This window comes from Peromyscus eremicus, chromosome 4, assembly GCF_949786415.1.
Source record: "Peromyscus eremicus chromosome 4, PerEre_H2_v1, whole genome shotgun sequence".
Taxonomy (NCBI): domain Eukaryota; kingdom Metazoa; phylum Chordata; class Mammalia; order Rodentia; family Cricetidae; genus Peromyscus; species Peromyscus eremicus.
Window position 1 is genome coordinate 2,695,147 of NC_081419.1, and position 15,506 is coordinate 2,710,652.

General features: G+C 47.9%; 1 protein-coding gene across 6 annotated transcripts in view; it reads left to right on the forward strand.

Moving 5' to 3' along the window:
- Positions 1-15,506, forward strand: part of Ak8 (adenylate kinase 8) — a 121,628-nt gene that overhangs the window by 70,338 nt on the left and 35,784 nt on the right. The gene's annotated exons all lie outside the window — the stretch shown is intronic.

Sequence of the window (15,506 nt, forward strand, 5' to 3'; positions counted from 1 at the left end):
GCTCTGCCCCCCCATTCATGGACACCAGCTCCCCTGCCCCCATTCATGGACACCAGCTCTCCCACCTCCATTCATGGACACCAGCTCTCCCACCTCCATTCATGGACACTAGCTCTTCCACCTTCATTCATGGACACCAGCATTCCCTTCCCTCTCACCTCTATTAATAGACACCAGGTCTTCCCCTTCAACACCTTCATTTATGGACACCAGCTCTCTCTTCCCTCCCACCTCCACTCATGGACACTGGCCCTTACCCTGTCTTGCATTTTGAGTGTAGGGAGGCAGAGACAAATACATCCTGGGATATTTGTGTGCCAGTCTGTTACATGAGCTGTTGTCTTGACCTCCTTTGGTTAAAATTTACTTTCTAGAACTATGACAATTTTCTATTCCTATTTTTAGCTCAAGAAGTCCTCCTCTGTTGTGGAGCCAGATAGAGCCGTGATCACCAGCTGTTTACACAGTTCGGCCTCCATGTTTATTAATTCTGATCCATCTTTCATTTGAATGGATTATGTGGAGTCATTTTCACCAGGGCATGTAAACACTCAGCTTTGCACCCTTAAGTATGTCTCTGTCTTACCTTCCTGTAAACAACATCTGGCAGAGTTCTTTGATAGCGCCCAGTACACACCGCCCACACCAGCATCCTAAATCATTCCTGCCTCTGACATCATGTGGGGGCCAAGGCCCTAAGGATGTTAGGATATCATTCCTTCCCTCTCCTCATCCCTTCTCCTCTCCCCACCACCCTCTCTTCCCCTTCTTCCACCTCTATTCTCTACCTTCCCATCCTTCCTCCTATCCCTTTTTTCCTCCTCCCTCCTTCTCTTCCATATTCTCTCCCTCTCTCTCTCCTTCCCTTCTTTCTTGCCCCTTCAGCAGCCTTCCCCTCAGACCAGCGGCGCTGACTGCTTCCCCCTCGTGGTGCTAATGAATGCTTCCCTGGCCAATGGCTTCTTTTCTTCTCTCTGTCTAGGAAGGATGAGCACTCTGGGGCCTTGGCGCCAGTTCCCATACTGGACTTGGCCTCTCCCAGCCTCACCCTTTACTTTCTCTCCTCTGCTGGGTTTGCTCCTTCTCGTGGCTACTTCTTTAGTTCTAGAAGCTTCTGGTGTCCCCTTGGGGATTTCCTTTTAACTGTGTTGGCTTTCTTCTCATCTTTTTAAAAACCTCATCATCTTTGATTTCTTACTTCCACGGAGCCTGCCCTCTCTAAATTACTCTGAGCATACCGAGCAGGTTTTATCTAAAATGCCCTTGTGTTTTGAGGAGTGATTCTTCATCTAAAGTGCATTCATTGTCTTTTTATTAACTTTTATCACTTTCCTTCCCTGTCTGAGACACTCCTATCTATTTCGTAAATCATCTGTCTTCGGAGAGGCCCGTGTGTGTCTCACAGCAGTGGGAGCGGGTGTATCAGGTCTGACAGACACAGTCATAAATTACCACAAGTTTGGCTGCTCCTAACTGCACAGTTTCTGTTGGGCTGCGTTCTTTTCCTGAAGCTGGGAGGAGAGGCAGCCACCTCCGTGGCTCATAGTTCCTCATGTTCAGGCCAGCACCTGACCCCTCTGCATCCATAGTCCCTCAAGTAGACCCAAGGAGTCACGTGATTAGATGGGACCCACCCAGGGACCAAGGACAACTGGACACACTGACATCTCTAATCTGCCTCATTGCATAGTCCTTTGTCCTCTGTGGCCTCTGGGGATTAGGAGGTAGACATACTGCCATCCTGTCTGGGGTTAAGTGAATGTATAGCTTATGAAAAGTTTGGCAACAATAAAAGGTTTCTGAACACATGAATTTGAACATGAACAAAATGAATTTGTAATCAAACACATTATGAACATTATGAACCCAAAGTGTCTCCAACAGTGCCTGCCCGTGTTGCATGGTGTGACAGTGCCCACCCATGTTGCATGGTGCGACTTCACTGCAACCTTGGTTCTAAACACATATATGAGCTTTGTTTTGTGTATGCCATTCTGCCACACAATGCCAAAGAACACTGGCCAAAACATGCCTAACTCAGATCCAAGATTATGGTATGTTATGAACTGCAGTGTTTGTGTGGTACATAAAGGTTTCTACTCTTCCGTAAGTAACAGTGGCTTGATTATGGAAAACAAAGATGGTAGCTATTTCTCTGCTATCATTCTTCAGCATATAAGTAGCAGATTGTTGTATTTGGGGGTTGTATTGTGTTGGAATGTTTGGATTTAAAATTTGCTGTTTATTTTGCTGACCTGGGTTTCATTTTAAAATTATTAAATTAGGGCTGGGGATGTAGCTCAGTTGGTGGAGTACTTACCTGTGAAGCACCAAGTGATAGATTCAATCCCTAGAACTATATAAGAACTGGGCTTGGTGGCACACATTTATTATCCCAGTACTGTGAGGTAGAGGCAAGAGAATCAGAAGTTCAAGGTCATTCTCAGCTATACAGGGTGCTCTTGGATGGCCTGGGCTACATAGGACTGTGTCTTTAGGAAAAAAAAATCACTCAGTGGGGCTGAAGAGATGGCTCAGGGGTTAAGAACACTTTCTGCTCTTGCAAAGAAATGGTTCAGTTTTCAGCATCTACATCAGGTGGCTCATAGCCACTGTAGCTTCAGTTCCAGGTGATTAAAAAAAAAATCTCCCAGGCACTGGTAGTGCACTTTAATCCCAGCACTTGGGCACCAAAGGCAGGCAGATCTCTGAGTTCAAGGACAGGCCAGTCTACAGAGTGAGTTCCAGGACAGCCAAGGCTACACAGAGAAACCCTGTCTTAAACTAAATCAAATAAAAAAACAAAAATATTACTCAGAGCTGGGAGGTGGTGGCACATGCCTTTAATCCCAGCATTCATGAGGCAGAGGCAGGTGGATCTCTGTGAGTTCGAGGCCAGCCTGGTCTGCAGAGTCAGTTCCAGGACAGCCAAGGCTACACAGAGAAACTCTGTCTCAAACCACCACCAACCCCCCCACACACAAAAGAATAGTGCACAAATACTATTATGATAATAGTACACATATAGTATACTATCAATAAATGTTTGATTTGCATGTCTACTCTATTATGAACCTATATGTGTAGCTAGAGTTTTCCTGCCTTGCCCACAGTCAGGACAAATCTTTGTCACCTGACAGTCCCCCAGCTGCTCAGACCCAACCAAGTAAACACAGAGACTTATATTGCATACAAACTGTATGGCCGTGGCAGGCTTCTTGCTAACTGTTCTTATAGCTTAAATTAATCCATTTCCATAAATCTATACCTTGCCACATGGCTCGTGGCTTACCGGCATCTTCACATGCTGCTTGTCATGGCGGTGGCTGGCAGTGACTCCTTCCGCCTTCCTGTTCTTTCTTTTCTCCTCTCTGTTAGTCCTGCCTATATTTCTTGCCTAGCCACTGGCCAATCAGTGTTTTATTTATTGACCAATCAGAGTAATTTGACATACAGACCATCCCACAGCATATATGTGCAAGGTTGTGTGAATATTTCTCAGTGAAAGGGAGTCATGAGTGAGAAGAGCTTTGAAAGCCTTGGTGTGAGTCGCCTGGGAATCCACGAGTCCTGTTAGAAGCAGCCCCTGGGACTACTTGGTCAAAAGCCCCAGGGACTAAGGTCAGAGGCCTCAGGGGCAGCCACAGAGGGTGTCAGCTCATCTAGTCCCCAGGAAGAGATTCTAGGGACAGGGTGTGTGAATGTGGAGTGTCCCTTTAAGGGAGGGTACACAAGGTGTCACCAACCATCTGAGGAGTGAACCAAGCACTGGCTGTGTAAAGCAAATGACTTTTATGTCTGGACTCAGGGCGCCCAGACAGGACAGGAGGATTGACAAGGAGAGAGCACCCTGAGCTCTGGAGCACACAGGAAGAGTATTCAAGAAGCAGCTTGATTTCAGGCAGGCTTGCAAGTGGATACATCTTCATTCACCATGGAGGTTTTTTGTTTCATTTTGGTTTTTAAAATCTCTTTCTAAAGGCTTTGTAAAGGATTCCAGTCTCATTTATTTGACCCTAGGACACGAGAGAGGCGGAAAATGTACAATGACATTGTCTATGGTGAGGTCTGCGCCTGTGCCCTGGTGGTCTTTCTGTGTGCTTCCCCAGCACAGTGCTCCCCCTCCTCCCTCCTCCCTCCTCCCTCCTCCCTCAGCACCCTCTCAGCTTTGGACTGAACATTCTGGTGATTAACTCAGAAAGGGATTTCAACCATGAACCCCCATATCCCGATTCAGCTGGGGAAAGAGAGAAATGCCTTAAAATGAGTCGCCCGGTGTGAGGACAAACACCAGAACTGTAACTCTGGTCTAGGTGTGATGCTGGTCATAAAACACCCCAGCCCAGTGTTGCCAGCTTGACACTAGGAGGAAATCCTGGCAGAATTATAGCCACGAAGCCGGTCTAGGGATACAGTACAGAAACCTATAACTCAGATACAAAAACAATCTCCGAAGGCCCCACAGCCACCCACCCTCCTCTTTTTTCCAGGAGGATTCAATGAAATTAGAATAAAATAAATTTACATATATATCAATTTTATTATTAAAATATATTCACACTAGTAAATAGAGTTATTGGGGAAGGGCAAGTTTCTCTGTGTGCCAGACTCAAAAATAGACCTCTTTGGCTTATCAGAAAACAAAGTTATTGTCTCCTCACCAAATATAAATCTCTTCTTCGAGCCAATAAGCACAGTGTGTTCAAATGCAATGCTTTGTCAGGCTCCCACCTCATAAACCCACAGCCCATAATAGTAAATTACGTTCCGCCGAGCAGTATCAATCTCTGTTCTAACATCACACGGTGAGGGAGGCCCAGCAATTGATGTGTCGAAAGGAAGGAGAAAAAGTTATTTGAGAACAAATAAAATGGGCTATAAAGTTTGTTAAAACGTAATAATAATAGGGGGGAAACAAAGAGAGAGGCTTCCGAGGCTGCGCACTGTGAAATAACTCACTTCCTGCTGCAAGTCTGCAGTCATGCATTTTCCTTAAGATCCATGTGCACTGTGAAGAGGCGGGGGATAAGCTCTGAAGGATGCCTGGGAGTTTGTGGTATCTCAGACGGCTGAATATCTGAACCCCTACTTTTCTCCGAGACCTTAACCCCCTCCCCCACCCCATGGTCTCAGTCATAATTGTGGATCCTGGAAAGGAGGGCGAAAGAAAGGACCCTGCTGGATCTCAGTGGCAGAATCCTAGCAAGGGCTTTTATGACGGCCGTCTTCTCCAGTGCCCCCCCCCCCCACTGGACTAATTTAGAACCATCAAGAACACTCTAGAACAATGCTCATCTGTGACTTAGACTGTGCCGGACTGGAAACTGCTGTCAAGGTTCCTTGGAAGGAGTGGCAGGGTCTGAGTTCACTTTGCCTCCAGAGGTTGGCTTCTTCCTAGCAAGGCCAAGGGCTCGCTCGTAGCTGTCAGCATCCTGTTAGTTCTGGGTATCTTGTTGCTGATGTTTTCTGCTAGACAGACACTTCACATGGCTGTCGCCTCAAGGAGCTAGAGGCCAGCTGCTCCCGAAAGAGGCCCTCAAACCAACCCTGTGTGCGTGGGACTCCACCAGAGGCAGCCTGTCAGAGAGCCAGCCCTTCCACACAGCCGAGCTCTCTTTCCTGTTTCTCTGGGGCCAGGCCATCCTTGGGTCCCAGGCTGATCAGTGTCCCTTTCTCATCTCCCTGTCTGTCCCTCCCAGTTTCCCACCCACTCCTTATTCTGTAGCTGCTCTGAGACTCCTGTCTCCACTTAGGTTAGGGCTCTCTTCCTCCTCCCCCCTCCTCCCCCCTCCTCCCCCTCTTCCTCCTTCTCCTTTTGTCTCTCCTCCTACTCCTTTAAAAAAGTGATTCCTTTATTTTTAACTCTTTAAAAATTTATTTATTTTACCTGCTGATCATGGTGGTACATACCTTAATTCCAGCACTGGGAGGCAGAGGCAGGTGGATCACTATGAGTTCAAGGTCAGCCTGGTCTACATAGTGAGTTCCAGACAACCAAGGCTACATAGTGAGACCCTGTCTCGAAAAAATTTTAAAAACTATTCTACGTGTATGGGTGTTTTGCCTGCGTGTATGTCTGTGGATCACAAATGTGCCTGGTGCCTGCACAGGCCAAAAGAGGACATTGGATCTCCTGGAACTGGAGTTACAGACAGTCTGAGCTGCCATGTAGGTGCTGGGAATTGAATCCGGATCCTCTGGGAGAGCAGCCAGTGCTCTTAACCATTGATGTTTAATTATATTGTATTGGACTAAATAAGGCTGTTTCATTAAGTATACAATATGCACGGGCCTTCCCCCTCACTTCGCTATTCTCTCCTTTCCCACCTGTCCCAACTCCTGTCTGTCCCCTTCAATCCTGACAGGTCCCTTCTTCTTATCATTCATGCAGAAATGATTTTATGCATATAGAGAGAGTTTAGAACCCACAAGTAAGAGCAAGAGGGTAACATCTTTCTTTCTTTTCTTTTCTTTTCTTTCTTTCTTTCTTTCTTTCTTTCTTTCTTTCTTTCTTTCTTTCTTTCTTTCTTTCTTTCTTTTTCTTTTTTTGATACAAGTTTTCTCAGTGTATTCCTGGATGTCCTGGAACTCACTCTGTAGACCAGGCTGGCCTCCCTTCAGAGATCTACCAGCTTTCGCCTCCTGAGTGCTGGGATGAAAGGCGCGCACCATCACTGCCCTGAGACATTTATCTTTCTGAGGCCAACTTAATCCACATAATGTGATGATCTCCAGTGGTGTCTGCTTTCCTACAAAGGACATGACTTCGTCCTCTATGGCTAGAAATTCCCTTGAGTGCACACACAGCACGTTCTTTATCCTACAGTCTGTTGTCGAACACCTGGGTGTTTGGTTTTTAAGACAGGGTCCCACCATGTGGCCTTGGCTGGCCTCAAACTCAGAGATCCAATTGCTTCTGCCTCCTGAGTGCTGGCTCAAAGGCTTGGACAGCTAGTTTGAGCCCATCATTTAGCACTTAGGCCTTACGCTGCACTGATCACTGGTGGGACCTGTTGACCTGGAGTGGTTTTGTTTCGTTTTTTTTACTTTTCATTCTTTACTCGTGGCGCCCACCACCCAGCTCCCAAATAAATACACAGAGTCTTATTCTTTCTTATGAATGCCTGACCTTAGCTTGGCTTGTTTCTAGCTAGCTTTTATTAACTTAAATTATCCTGTCTATCTTTTGCCTCTGGGCTTTTACCTTTATTCCTTTCTTTACTTCTTACTCCGTGGCTTGCTGGGTAGCTGGGTGGCTGGCCCCTGGAGTCCTTCTCTCCTCCTTTTGCTCCCCTATCTTCTCTTCCCAGATTTCTCCTCCTATTTATTCCCTCTGCCTGCCAACCCTACCTACCCTTTCTCCTCCATACCTATTGACTGTTCAGCTCTTTATTAGACCATCAGGTGTTTTAGACAGGCAAAGAAAAACAGCTTCATAAAGTTAAATAAACACAACATAAAACAATGCAACACATCTCTGCATCATTAACAAATATTCCACAGCATAAACAATTGTAACACATCTTAAAATGATATCCTGCAACACTGGAGTCCTCCACACAAATTCCCAGGAGTGGTGGAGCTGGGTCCTGGCAAAGATCTACTGTTAAGACCTCCATACTGACTTCCATAGAGGCTGTACGAGTTTACATTACACCAGCTTTGTATACGTCCTCACCAACATGTCCTTGTTTGTTTTCATGACTGCCACTCTTGACTGGGGTGAGACCGAGTCTCAATGTAGTATGGGGTTTTTTGTTTGTTTGCTTTTTACAAGATTTCCTTTTATTTTGAATTATTTGCTTGTGAGCCCATGGAGGCCAGAAGAGGGTGTTGGATCCCCCAGAGCTGGAGTAACAGGTGGGGAACTGAACTTGGATTCTCTGTAGGAGTAGTACTTACTCTTAATTCCTCAGCCCTCTTCCAGCCCCTTGGTATATTTTTGTTTGCATTTCTTTGATGACAGGTGAAGATGAACATCATTTCCTGTGTCTATTGGTCATTTGTACTCCATCTCTTGAGGGCGTCTCCTCATTTCATGACTGACTACTCGTTCACTGGATATCAATTGCTTGTTGCTATCTCTGAGTTTGAAGATGATGCTTTTCCCTCCCCTCCATCCCTCCTCTTCCATGTTGAGGAGGATGCTTTCCTCTTCTCTCCATCCTTCCTCTTCCATGTTGAGGAGGATGCTTTCCTCTTCTCTCCATCCTTCCTCTTCCATGTTGAGGAGGATGCTTTCCTCTTCTCTCCATCCTTCCTCTTCCATGTTGAGGAGGATGCTTTCCTCTTCTCTCCATCCTTCCTCTTCCATGTTGAGGAGGATGCTTTCCCCTCTCCTCCCTCCCTCCTCTTCCATGATGAACAGGAATAAGGACCACGGGGATTGGATCTTTGTGGAGTGACAGCTCTGTGCCCTCCTTCCATCTCATCAAATCTGTTCCACAGCCACAAGGCAGGTTTACTCAGAGAAGACACCTGCATTAGAGAAGCTGGGAGCTAGCAGAGACCAGCCCCAAACCCAGCTCTTAAACTGTCACTAATCCCAGCAGTGGGATTAATGTCTGTCCCTGTGACCACATTTAACCTCAGTTTCCTTGTCTATCAAATGAGGCAGTAATCACTGCTGTCTCAACTTCACAGCGCCCCTGATCTAGAGGGTGGAAGGAATGTGAAGATGTGTGTGTGTGTGTGTGTGTGTGTGTGTGTGTGTGTGTGTGTGTGTTACAGATTCTGCAGCTGCAATACACTAATAAGCTGGCCCCACGTGGTCTCTGACTGTGGAGACTTACTCACACATGGAGGACAAAGCTTGAGTTTTCTCATGGAGCAGGTTGCACACACCCTCCCAGCCGCAGTGGGGAGATTTATCTATATTTTGAATGTAAACACATAGTTTTAATGACAGTCACCATGCACTGTTTAGTCCCAGCTCAGTAGAAGTGGAAATGGCTGGATTATTTCATGCTAAAGATGACCACCCATGATGCAACACTAGTACAAACAGTTCACTGTCTTTACTTTTATTATTAATTATTTGAGACAGGGTCTCCTGTAGTCTAGGCTAGTCTTAAACTACCTGTGTAACCAAGGATGGCCTTAAATTCCTGATCCTCCTGCCTCTGTCTCCCAAGTGCTGGGATGACAGGTATGAATTTCCCACACAGCTAACTCTGTTGACGTTTAAATCATGGAATATTCTGCTACACTGTGAAGTCCAGACTGAATTGGCATGTAGTTCATATGCCCAAGCTGTCTTGATTTTATTTCAAAGGTTGTTGCTTTTCATTCCATGAGACAAGTTCTTTTAGAGAACAGCATAGTGAAGCCCTGGGATAAGGCCTGGGCCTCTTCTAATTGCTGCAAAGTAAGGATGTTATCATTCTTAAGAGGGCAGCAGTAGGAGCAAAGAAAAATTAAAATGCAAAGTAGGATTGCTGTGCAAAGCACATGCTCTCTCTCTCTCTCTCTCTCTCTCTCTCTCTCTCTCTCTCTCTTCCTCCCTCTTTCCCTCCCTCTCTCTCCTCATTATCACTTGGTCCTTCCAGGAAGCTCTCACATCTCTGCAGCTGATCCTTACGTGGATTAGAGATAATAAACAGCCCATTAATGAAGGCCTGAATGAAGAAATGGAGTTGGGCTCCGCAGCAGAACTCAGCGGCTGGCAGAGGTTAATAACTCCATTACCGCAGCTCTCCGCCTGAGCTGCCCGACCAGCAGGGTGTTAGCCTTATCTTACTCCTCATTAATTGAGCTAATAGAACCCGGGTGACCCTGGCTTGCTGCTGTCGTCACAGAGTCTGGCAGACATGGGCTGGAATACTTATCACCGTCTGGACTGGGATGCCTCTGGCTTGGGGTAGATTTCCTTTCTTGAGGACGTGTGAGCTGCAAACCCCATCGCCTAAGCAGATCTGTCTGCCATGGAGACTACAGACCTGTTTTCCACAAGCAGAAGCATAGCCAGGGCCAGCCGCTTCCTTTGGCCTCTCTCGGCAGGTGTCACTCTGGGTTGCAGGCCTTAGCTTTCCAGTGGATGGCTTTGAACTGGTGTAGTACCTCATGCCTGTAATTCTAGCACTTGGGAAGCTGAGGCAGGAGGATTGCCATGAATGAAAGGCAAGCCTGGACTGCAGAGTAAGACCTCTCTCTCTCTCTCTCTCTCTCTCTCTCTCTCTCTCTCTCTCTCACACACACACACACACACACACACTGGCTTTGGAGGAAGTGACCGTTGTTTCAGCTAATCCTGCGGGGTCAAGGGTGAAAAGAGTCAATGTGCCCCCCTTTAAGACATCAAGGAGCCTCTGAGATCACACTGACACTGGTGTCCACCTGTAAAAAAAGGTGCATTCCCTCTCCCACTCCTGTAGTCACAGAAGAGTAAAGATCCTTTAGGGCCCAGATGTACCCAGCCTGTGGCCCATGAGACACATGAGGCCAAGTCCAAGTCAGCTATGCATTCAACCCAATGCAAAAATCACAAACTTACCGTGTGTGTGTGTGTGTGTGTGTGTGTGTGTGTGTGTGTGTGCGCGCATGTGCATTCGTGTGTGACTTTGATTACACAGTTCTTAAGTGTGATCTTCGTAGATGAAATTGCCATGTTGCAATGTAAAAAGTGAAGCTGGGTGGTGGTGGCGGCGGCGGCGGCGGTGGCAGGCGGCGGTGGCGCACGCCTTTAATCCCAGCACTCGGGAGGCAGAGCCAGGTGGATCTCTGTGAGTTCAAGGCCAGCCTGGACTACCAAGTGAGTTCCAGGAAAGGCACAAAGCTACACAGAGAAACCCTGTCTCGAAAAACCAAAAAAAAAAAAAAAAGAAGAAGAAGAAGAAGCAATGTGAAAAATGAGACATGCCTGAGTTGTAGACATGACATAGTGACATGCAGATAAATGCAAGCCAGGCTTTATCACTTACAGTGAGTGAGAGGGAGCTGCCAGGTAGGCCAGGTAGGGGTCATGCCCAGCCGCAGCTTTTAGAGTTCATGAGTACAGGCAGGTGTGTTTGCTAGAGTTCAGGGGATGGCTGTACACTGGGTAATTTAAATAAGTAATTTAAATAACTCCAGGCTTCTGATAGCATAGAAGGCTTTGGTAAGGGCAGTGGTTGGGGTGGGGTTTTCGCAAACCACCTGTGATGGGGAACCAGGAATTTTAAAATTTGTTTATTTTTAACCATATGTGTGTGTGTGTGTGTGTGTGTGTGTGTGTGTGTGTGTGTGTGTCTGTGGAGGCCGAAGGTGTTGGATCCCCTGGAGATGTAGTTATAGGTAGCTCAGCCACCTGACATGGGCTCTGGAAATTGAACTCAGGTCCTCTGGAAGAGCAATACACGCTCTTAACCACTGAGCTCTCTCTTCAGCCCCAGGACAGCCCTTTGAGAGCCGGGTGAGATGGTGCATGCCTTTAATCCCAGCATTTGGGGAGGTAGAGGCAGGCAGATCTTTGAGTTCAAGGCCAGCCTGGTCCACAGAGTGAGTTCCAGGACAGCCAGGGCTACACAGAGAAACCCTGTCTTAACAAACCAAAAACCAAAGTGTGTGTGTGTGTGGGGGGTGCTTTTGTAGTATAGTATACTGTCCTGGATGGGATGGTCTGTGTTGGCGTTGGACCCTTGACCTTGTGAAAGCTAACTCAGCACCCCACCCCTCTCATCTCTGCATCCTGCAGCACAGTAACCCTTCCGTATCTCTCCGCCGTGCCACGTGGGTCCTGGGCTGTTTCCCATGCACTGTCCCCAGCACAGACATCTTCTTGGGCTACTGGCCCAGCTACACAGGTGCTCATCATGCCTACTGTACTGGAGATAGCCCTGTGGCTGACCTGAAGGTAGCCCTCAGCAGGTGGCAGGCTTCACTGTGGCAAAGCTAAGTGCCTCACTTGTAAGCCACTTCCGGGGTGGGGGTGGGGGCCTGGAACAGGAGGCCTGAGTGCCTGAGCTCTGAGAGGTCTGAGGGCAGAGGGCAGGCTGCCCAAGGAGATGAGTGGGTCTGAGGACAGAGGTACACCCACCCTTGGTCTCAAGCCCAAGGTAGTGACCAGTTATGGCAGTGAGGGGCCATCAGCCCACAGCCCTGGAGTTGTAGCATTTTAATCTTTCGGTAAATAAAAAATGGAGTGGACAATGAGAATGTTCTCATTATTTTCCTGCCAAGAGACTGTTGACATTTTACCGCTTATTTCCAATGTTTGTGTAAGAAAAAGTCTGGGGACGAGAACTCTGAGCAAACGGAGGAGGTTGTACCACTTTTTTCCTGGGTTAAACTTACTTGATGACAGTCTGTTACTGGGTCTGTTGTCTGTCTCCGAGAGCACCAGAGCAATTGCTTTGGCAGCAGTGACATCAGAAATGTCTGCTACCTTTGGCCTCTGCCTGCAGCCATGAGGATTTCACAGAGTGTTAAAATACGTGAGTCTCAGAGTCAGCAAGACCAAGGTGGCCATAGCCGTAGCTCTGTGGACCCCTTGAGGAATCTAGGACGTGGGAAGGGTGCCACATGGTACCTCAGGGTGGTAAAGAGCAGGTGAGCCTAGGAGAGATGGCCGGCACTCTGGGGAATCAGCAGGTCTTAAGGAAGAAAGAGTCCCTGAAGACTCAGACTGGCTTATGAGGTAGTTAAGTAATATTTCCTTAAACATGATTTTGTGAGCTAAGAACTGGGCCAGTAAGATGGCTCAGTGTGTAAAAGCACTTGCTGCTAACCCTGATGACCAGAGTTTGATTCCTGGAACCCAAAAAACAACAGGTACAAAGTCCAGAGGTGTGCACTGAAATCCAGTGTTCTCATTTAGCTAAGTGTTGTCCAGAGATGTCCAGACCTGCCTGTAGTACCGACCCCACTTTTCTGTGCTCCCAAGGGACCTAGGAAAGGTTCTTTTTGTCCCCTACTCTTAGCATGTTGTCATGGTTAATCATCATCTTGACTAGATTCAGAATGGCAGACAGTTTATCCAGAAAGGCTTTTCCAGGGTGGGAGGAGCCACGTGAAAGCCAACAGCCCCATCCCACGAGTGAGCGACCCAGACTGAATGTGAATACGGAAGCAATCTGAGCACCAGTGTTCATCCCTCTCTGCTTCCTGACTCTGGATGTGATGTGACCAGCTGCATCATGACCCTGCCTCCATGGCTTCCCCACCAAGATGGACTCTATCCTCAGACTGTGAGCCTAAATACACAAGCCTCCCCTAAGTCGTTTCCTGTCAGGGGTTTGCTCATAACAAGGAGAACAGTTGGTACAATATTCCAAGTCCATGTGCCATTTGGAGAGAAAGAACTGACCTTCTGGACTTGCTGGGTCAGCGCCTGCTAAGCTTCATGGCCGTGAATTACCCCTCTGCCCAACTTCATTCTCTCTAGGGCCCTTCAAGACCCACTGTCTTCTCTGGTAAAGCCATCTCAATTCCTGCCCCCTGTGGAGTCCAGGCTCTCATTAGATTAGAGGCCCAGTGCATTGCATCCAACCAGAACCAGGTTGGCCCAAGCTAGCAGTGAGTAAGACATCTGAGAAGATAAACATGCCTTCTGCAAGGCAGAAATCAGATTAAAGCAATCTCCTGCCTTGGGTGGAGAGTGACAGGTGACCTTTCACAGAATGGAGCCCAGGGTAGTTGGCATTTGAGTGCCGCCATGATGGAGATGCCCCCATTTGAGACAGACACGACGCTCAACCGTTAAGTTAAATTCATTTTCTGGAGACGGGCAAGCACCTGGCAATAGCAGCCGACTTGGGAAAATGGTGTTTGCTTTTCTTCACTCGGAGGAGACTCAGGAGACGTCAGTGTGGACTTCAATTTCCAGCTTCCTCAGCGGTATTAAATAAAAGTGCTGAACTGCTGAACCCAGCCTCCGGCGGGAAAACCAAGACCCCAGCCAGATGCAGCAGCACATGGTGGGCTGCGGGAGGCCGTCCTTCCTAAATATCAGCTAAACCATTTCATATCAAAAACTTTTAAGGAAAGTCTTCCACAAATAGAAGTGCAGCTTCACTTTCTTTATGAGATTGTGAAACTCCGGGCACCGCTGTCCCTGGTGAGATTCCAGATGCCCCTGCATGGACGGGTGAGTCAGAGCCACCCACTCCAGGCTACAGTGTGGCACCTCTGCTTCCCTCCTAGGCCTCTGCCTTTGGGGAGTTTATTCTAGAAACAGAGACAGGGCCACATGCCAAAGTTGTGCCAGGCAAGAGAGCTCAAGCTACTCCTTCCCAGCCCCCACTCCCTTTTTGTCCTGTCCACACGCCTCGGCTCACCTGCCCACTTCCTGCTTCCTAAACAGGGCATTTCTCCTTTCAGAGCCCTGCAGGTTTTCACACAAATTCTGTCTTTCTAAAGGCCTTATAGGAAGCCTGCCTGATGTCTGTTCTCGCTCCACATAGGCCCAGAACTACACGAGTTGTTCTTGGTGTGACAGGTCAGTGGTCACGTTTGTGGAGTGTTTGCTAGGTAAGCCCCTCTTGAGTTCTCAGGACACCAAAGGAAACAAAGCCTAGTTTGCTTTGCCATCCTGTGTCTTACATTCTGGCTGGTGTGAGGAAGCTGTCCACGGCCAGCACACACAAAACACGCCAGGTTCTGTGGAGATGGGAAGGTGGATAGTTAGAAGGAAGAGGAGGGAAGTGTGTTGGATTGAAGGTGGCCAGGGAAGGCCTTTGTGACACTGAACAGAGACTTGCAGGGGGACGTGGGGGACCTGTGTCCTTTATGTTTCATTGTGTTTGTGAGTGCTAGGGCTTATACATGTGAAGTCTCTACCATTAAGCTACATTCCAAGCCCCTGTGTTTTAACAGGATAGCTCAAGTTGGCTTGTGATATTTCATACCTGTAACCTCAACACCAAGGGTTCAGAGGCAACAGGATTGCTTCAAGTTCCTAGCCAGCTTGGCTGACATGGCAGACATGGCTCCTCCCAAGGCCTCTCTCCTTGGCTTTCAACTCGGCCTTCTACCCATGTCCTCACACGATCACCTACCTGTGTATGTGTGGCCCTGGTGTCTCTGCATGTCTGGGTTCCCTCTTCTTACAGGAGCACTCCCAGCGTGTTGGACTCAGCCCTGGGTTGCCTTGTGTGTCTTCATCACCACCACAAAGCTCTGTCTCTAAATACAGTTGCCCTCTGAGGTTCTGGGGGCTGGAGCTCGGTCATACCAATCTCAGGGGGCACAGCTCAGCACATAGAACACCCAGGAGGGATCTGCGTAAGCGTAGAGCTGGAACAGTTGGACCTCCTGGCTCACCCATGCTCAGTGCAGTCACCCCTGGGTTCTAGAAGTGAACGCCAGCCATGTTCATTTCTCTGTGGTTCCAAACATGACATGGCTGGACAGTGGCCCTAGATGTTCATATGGAGCAGTAGAAGGCTGAGAGCCTTGAGGGAATTTTGGTCAGAATGTTCTAGATAGATGGAGACCCCCCACCCCCACCCCACAATCATCCAACTTTCCTCAGCATTTCCAAGCTTAGCTCTTTCTGAGAGGCCCTTGGTACATCCATCAAGGTTGCTTTG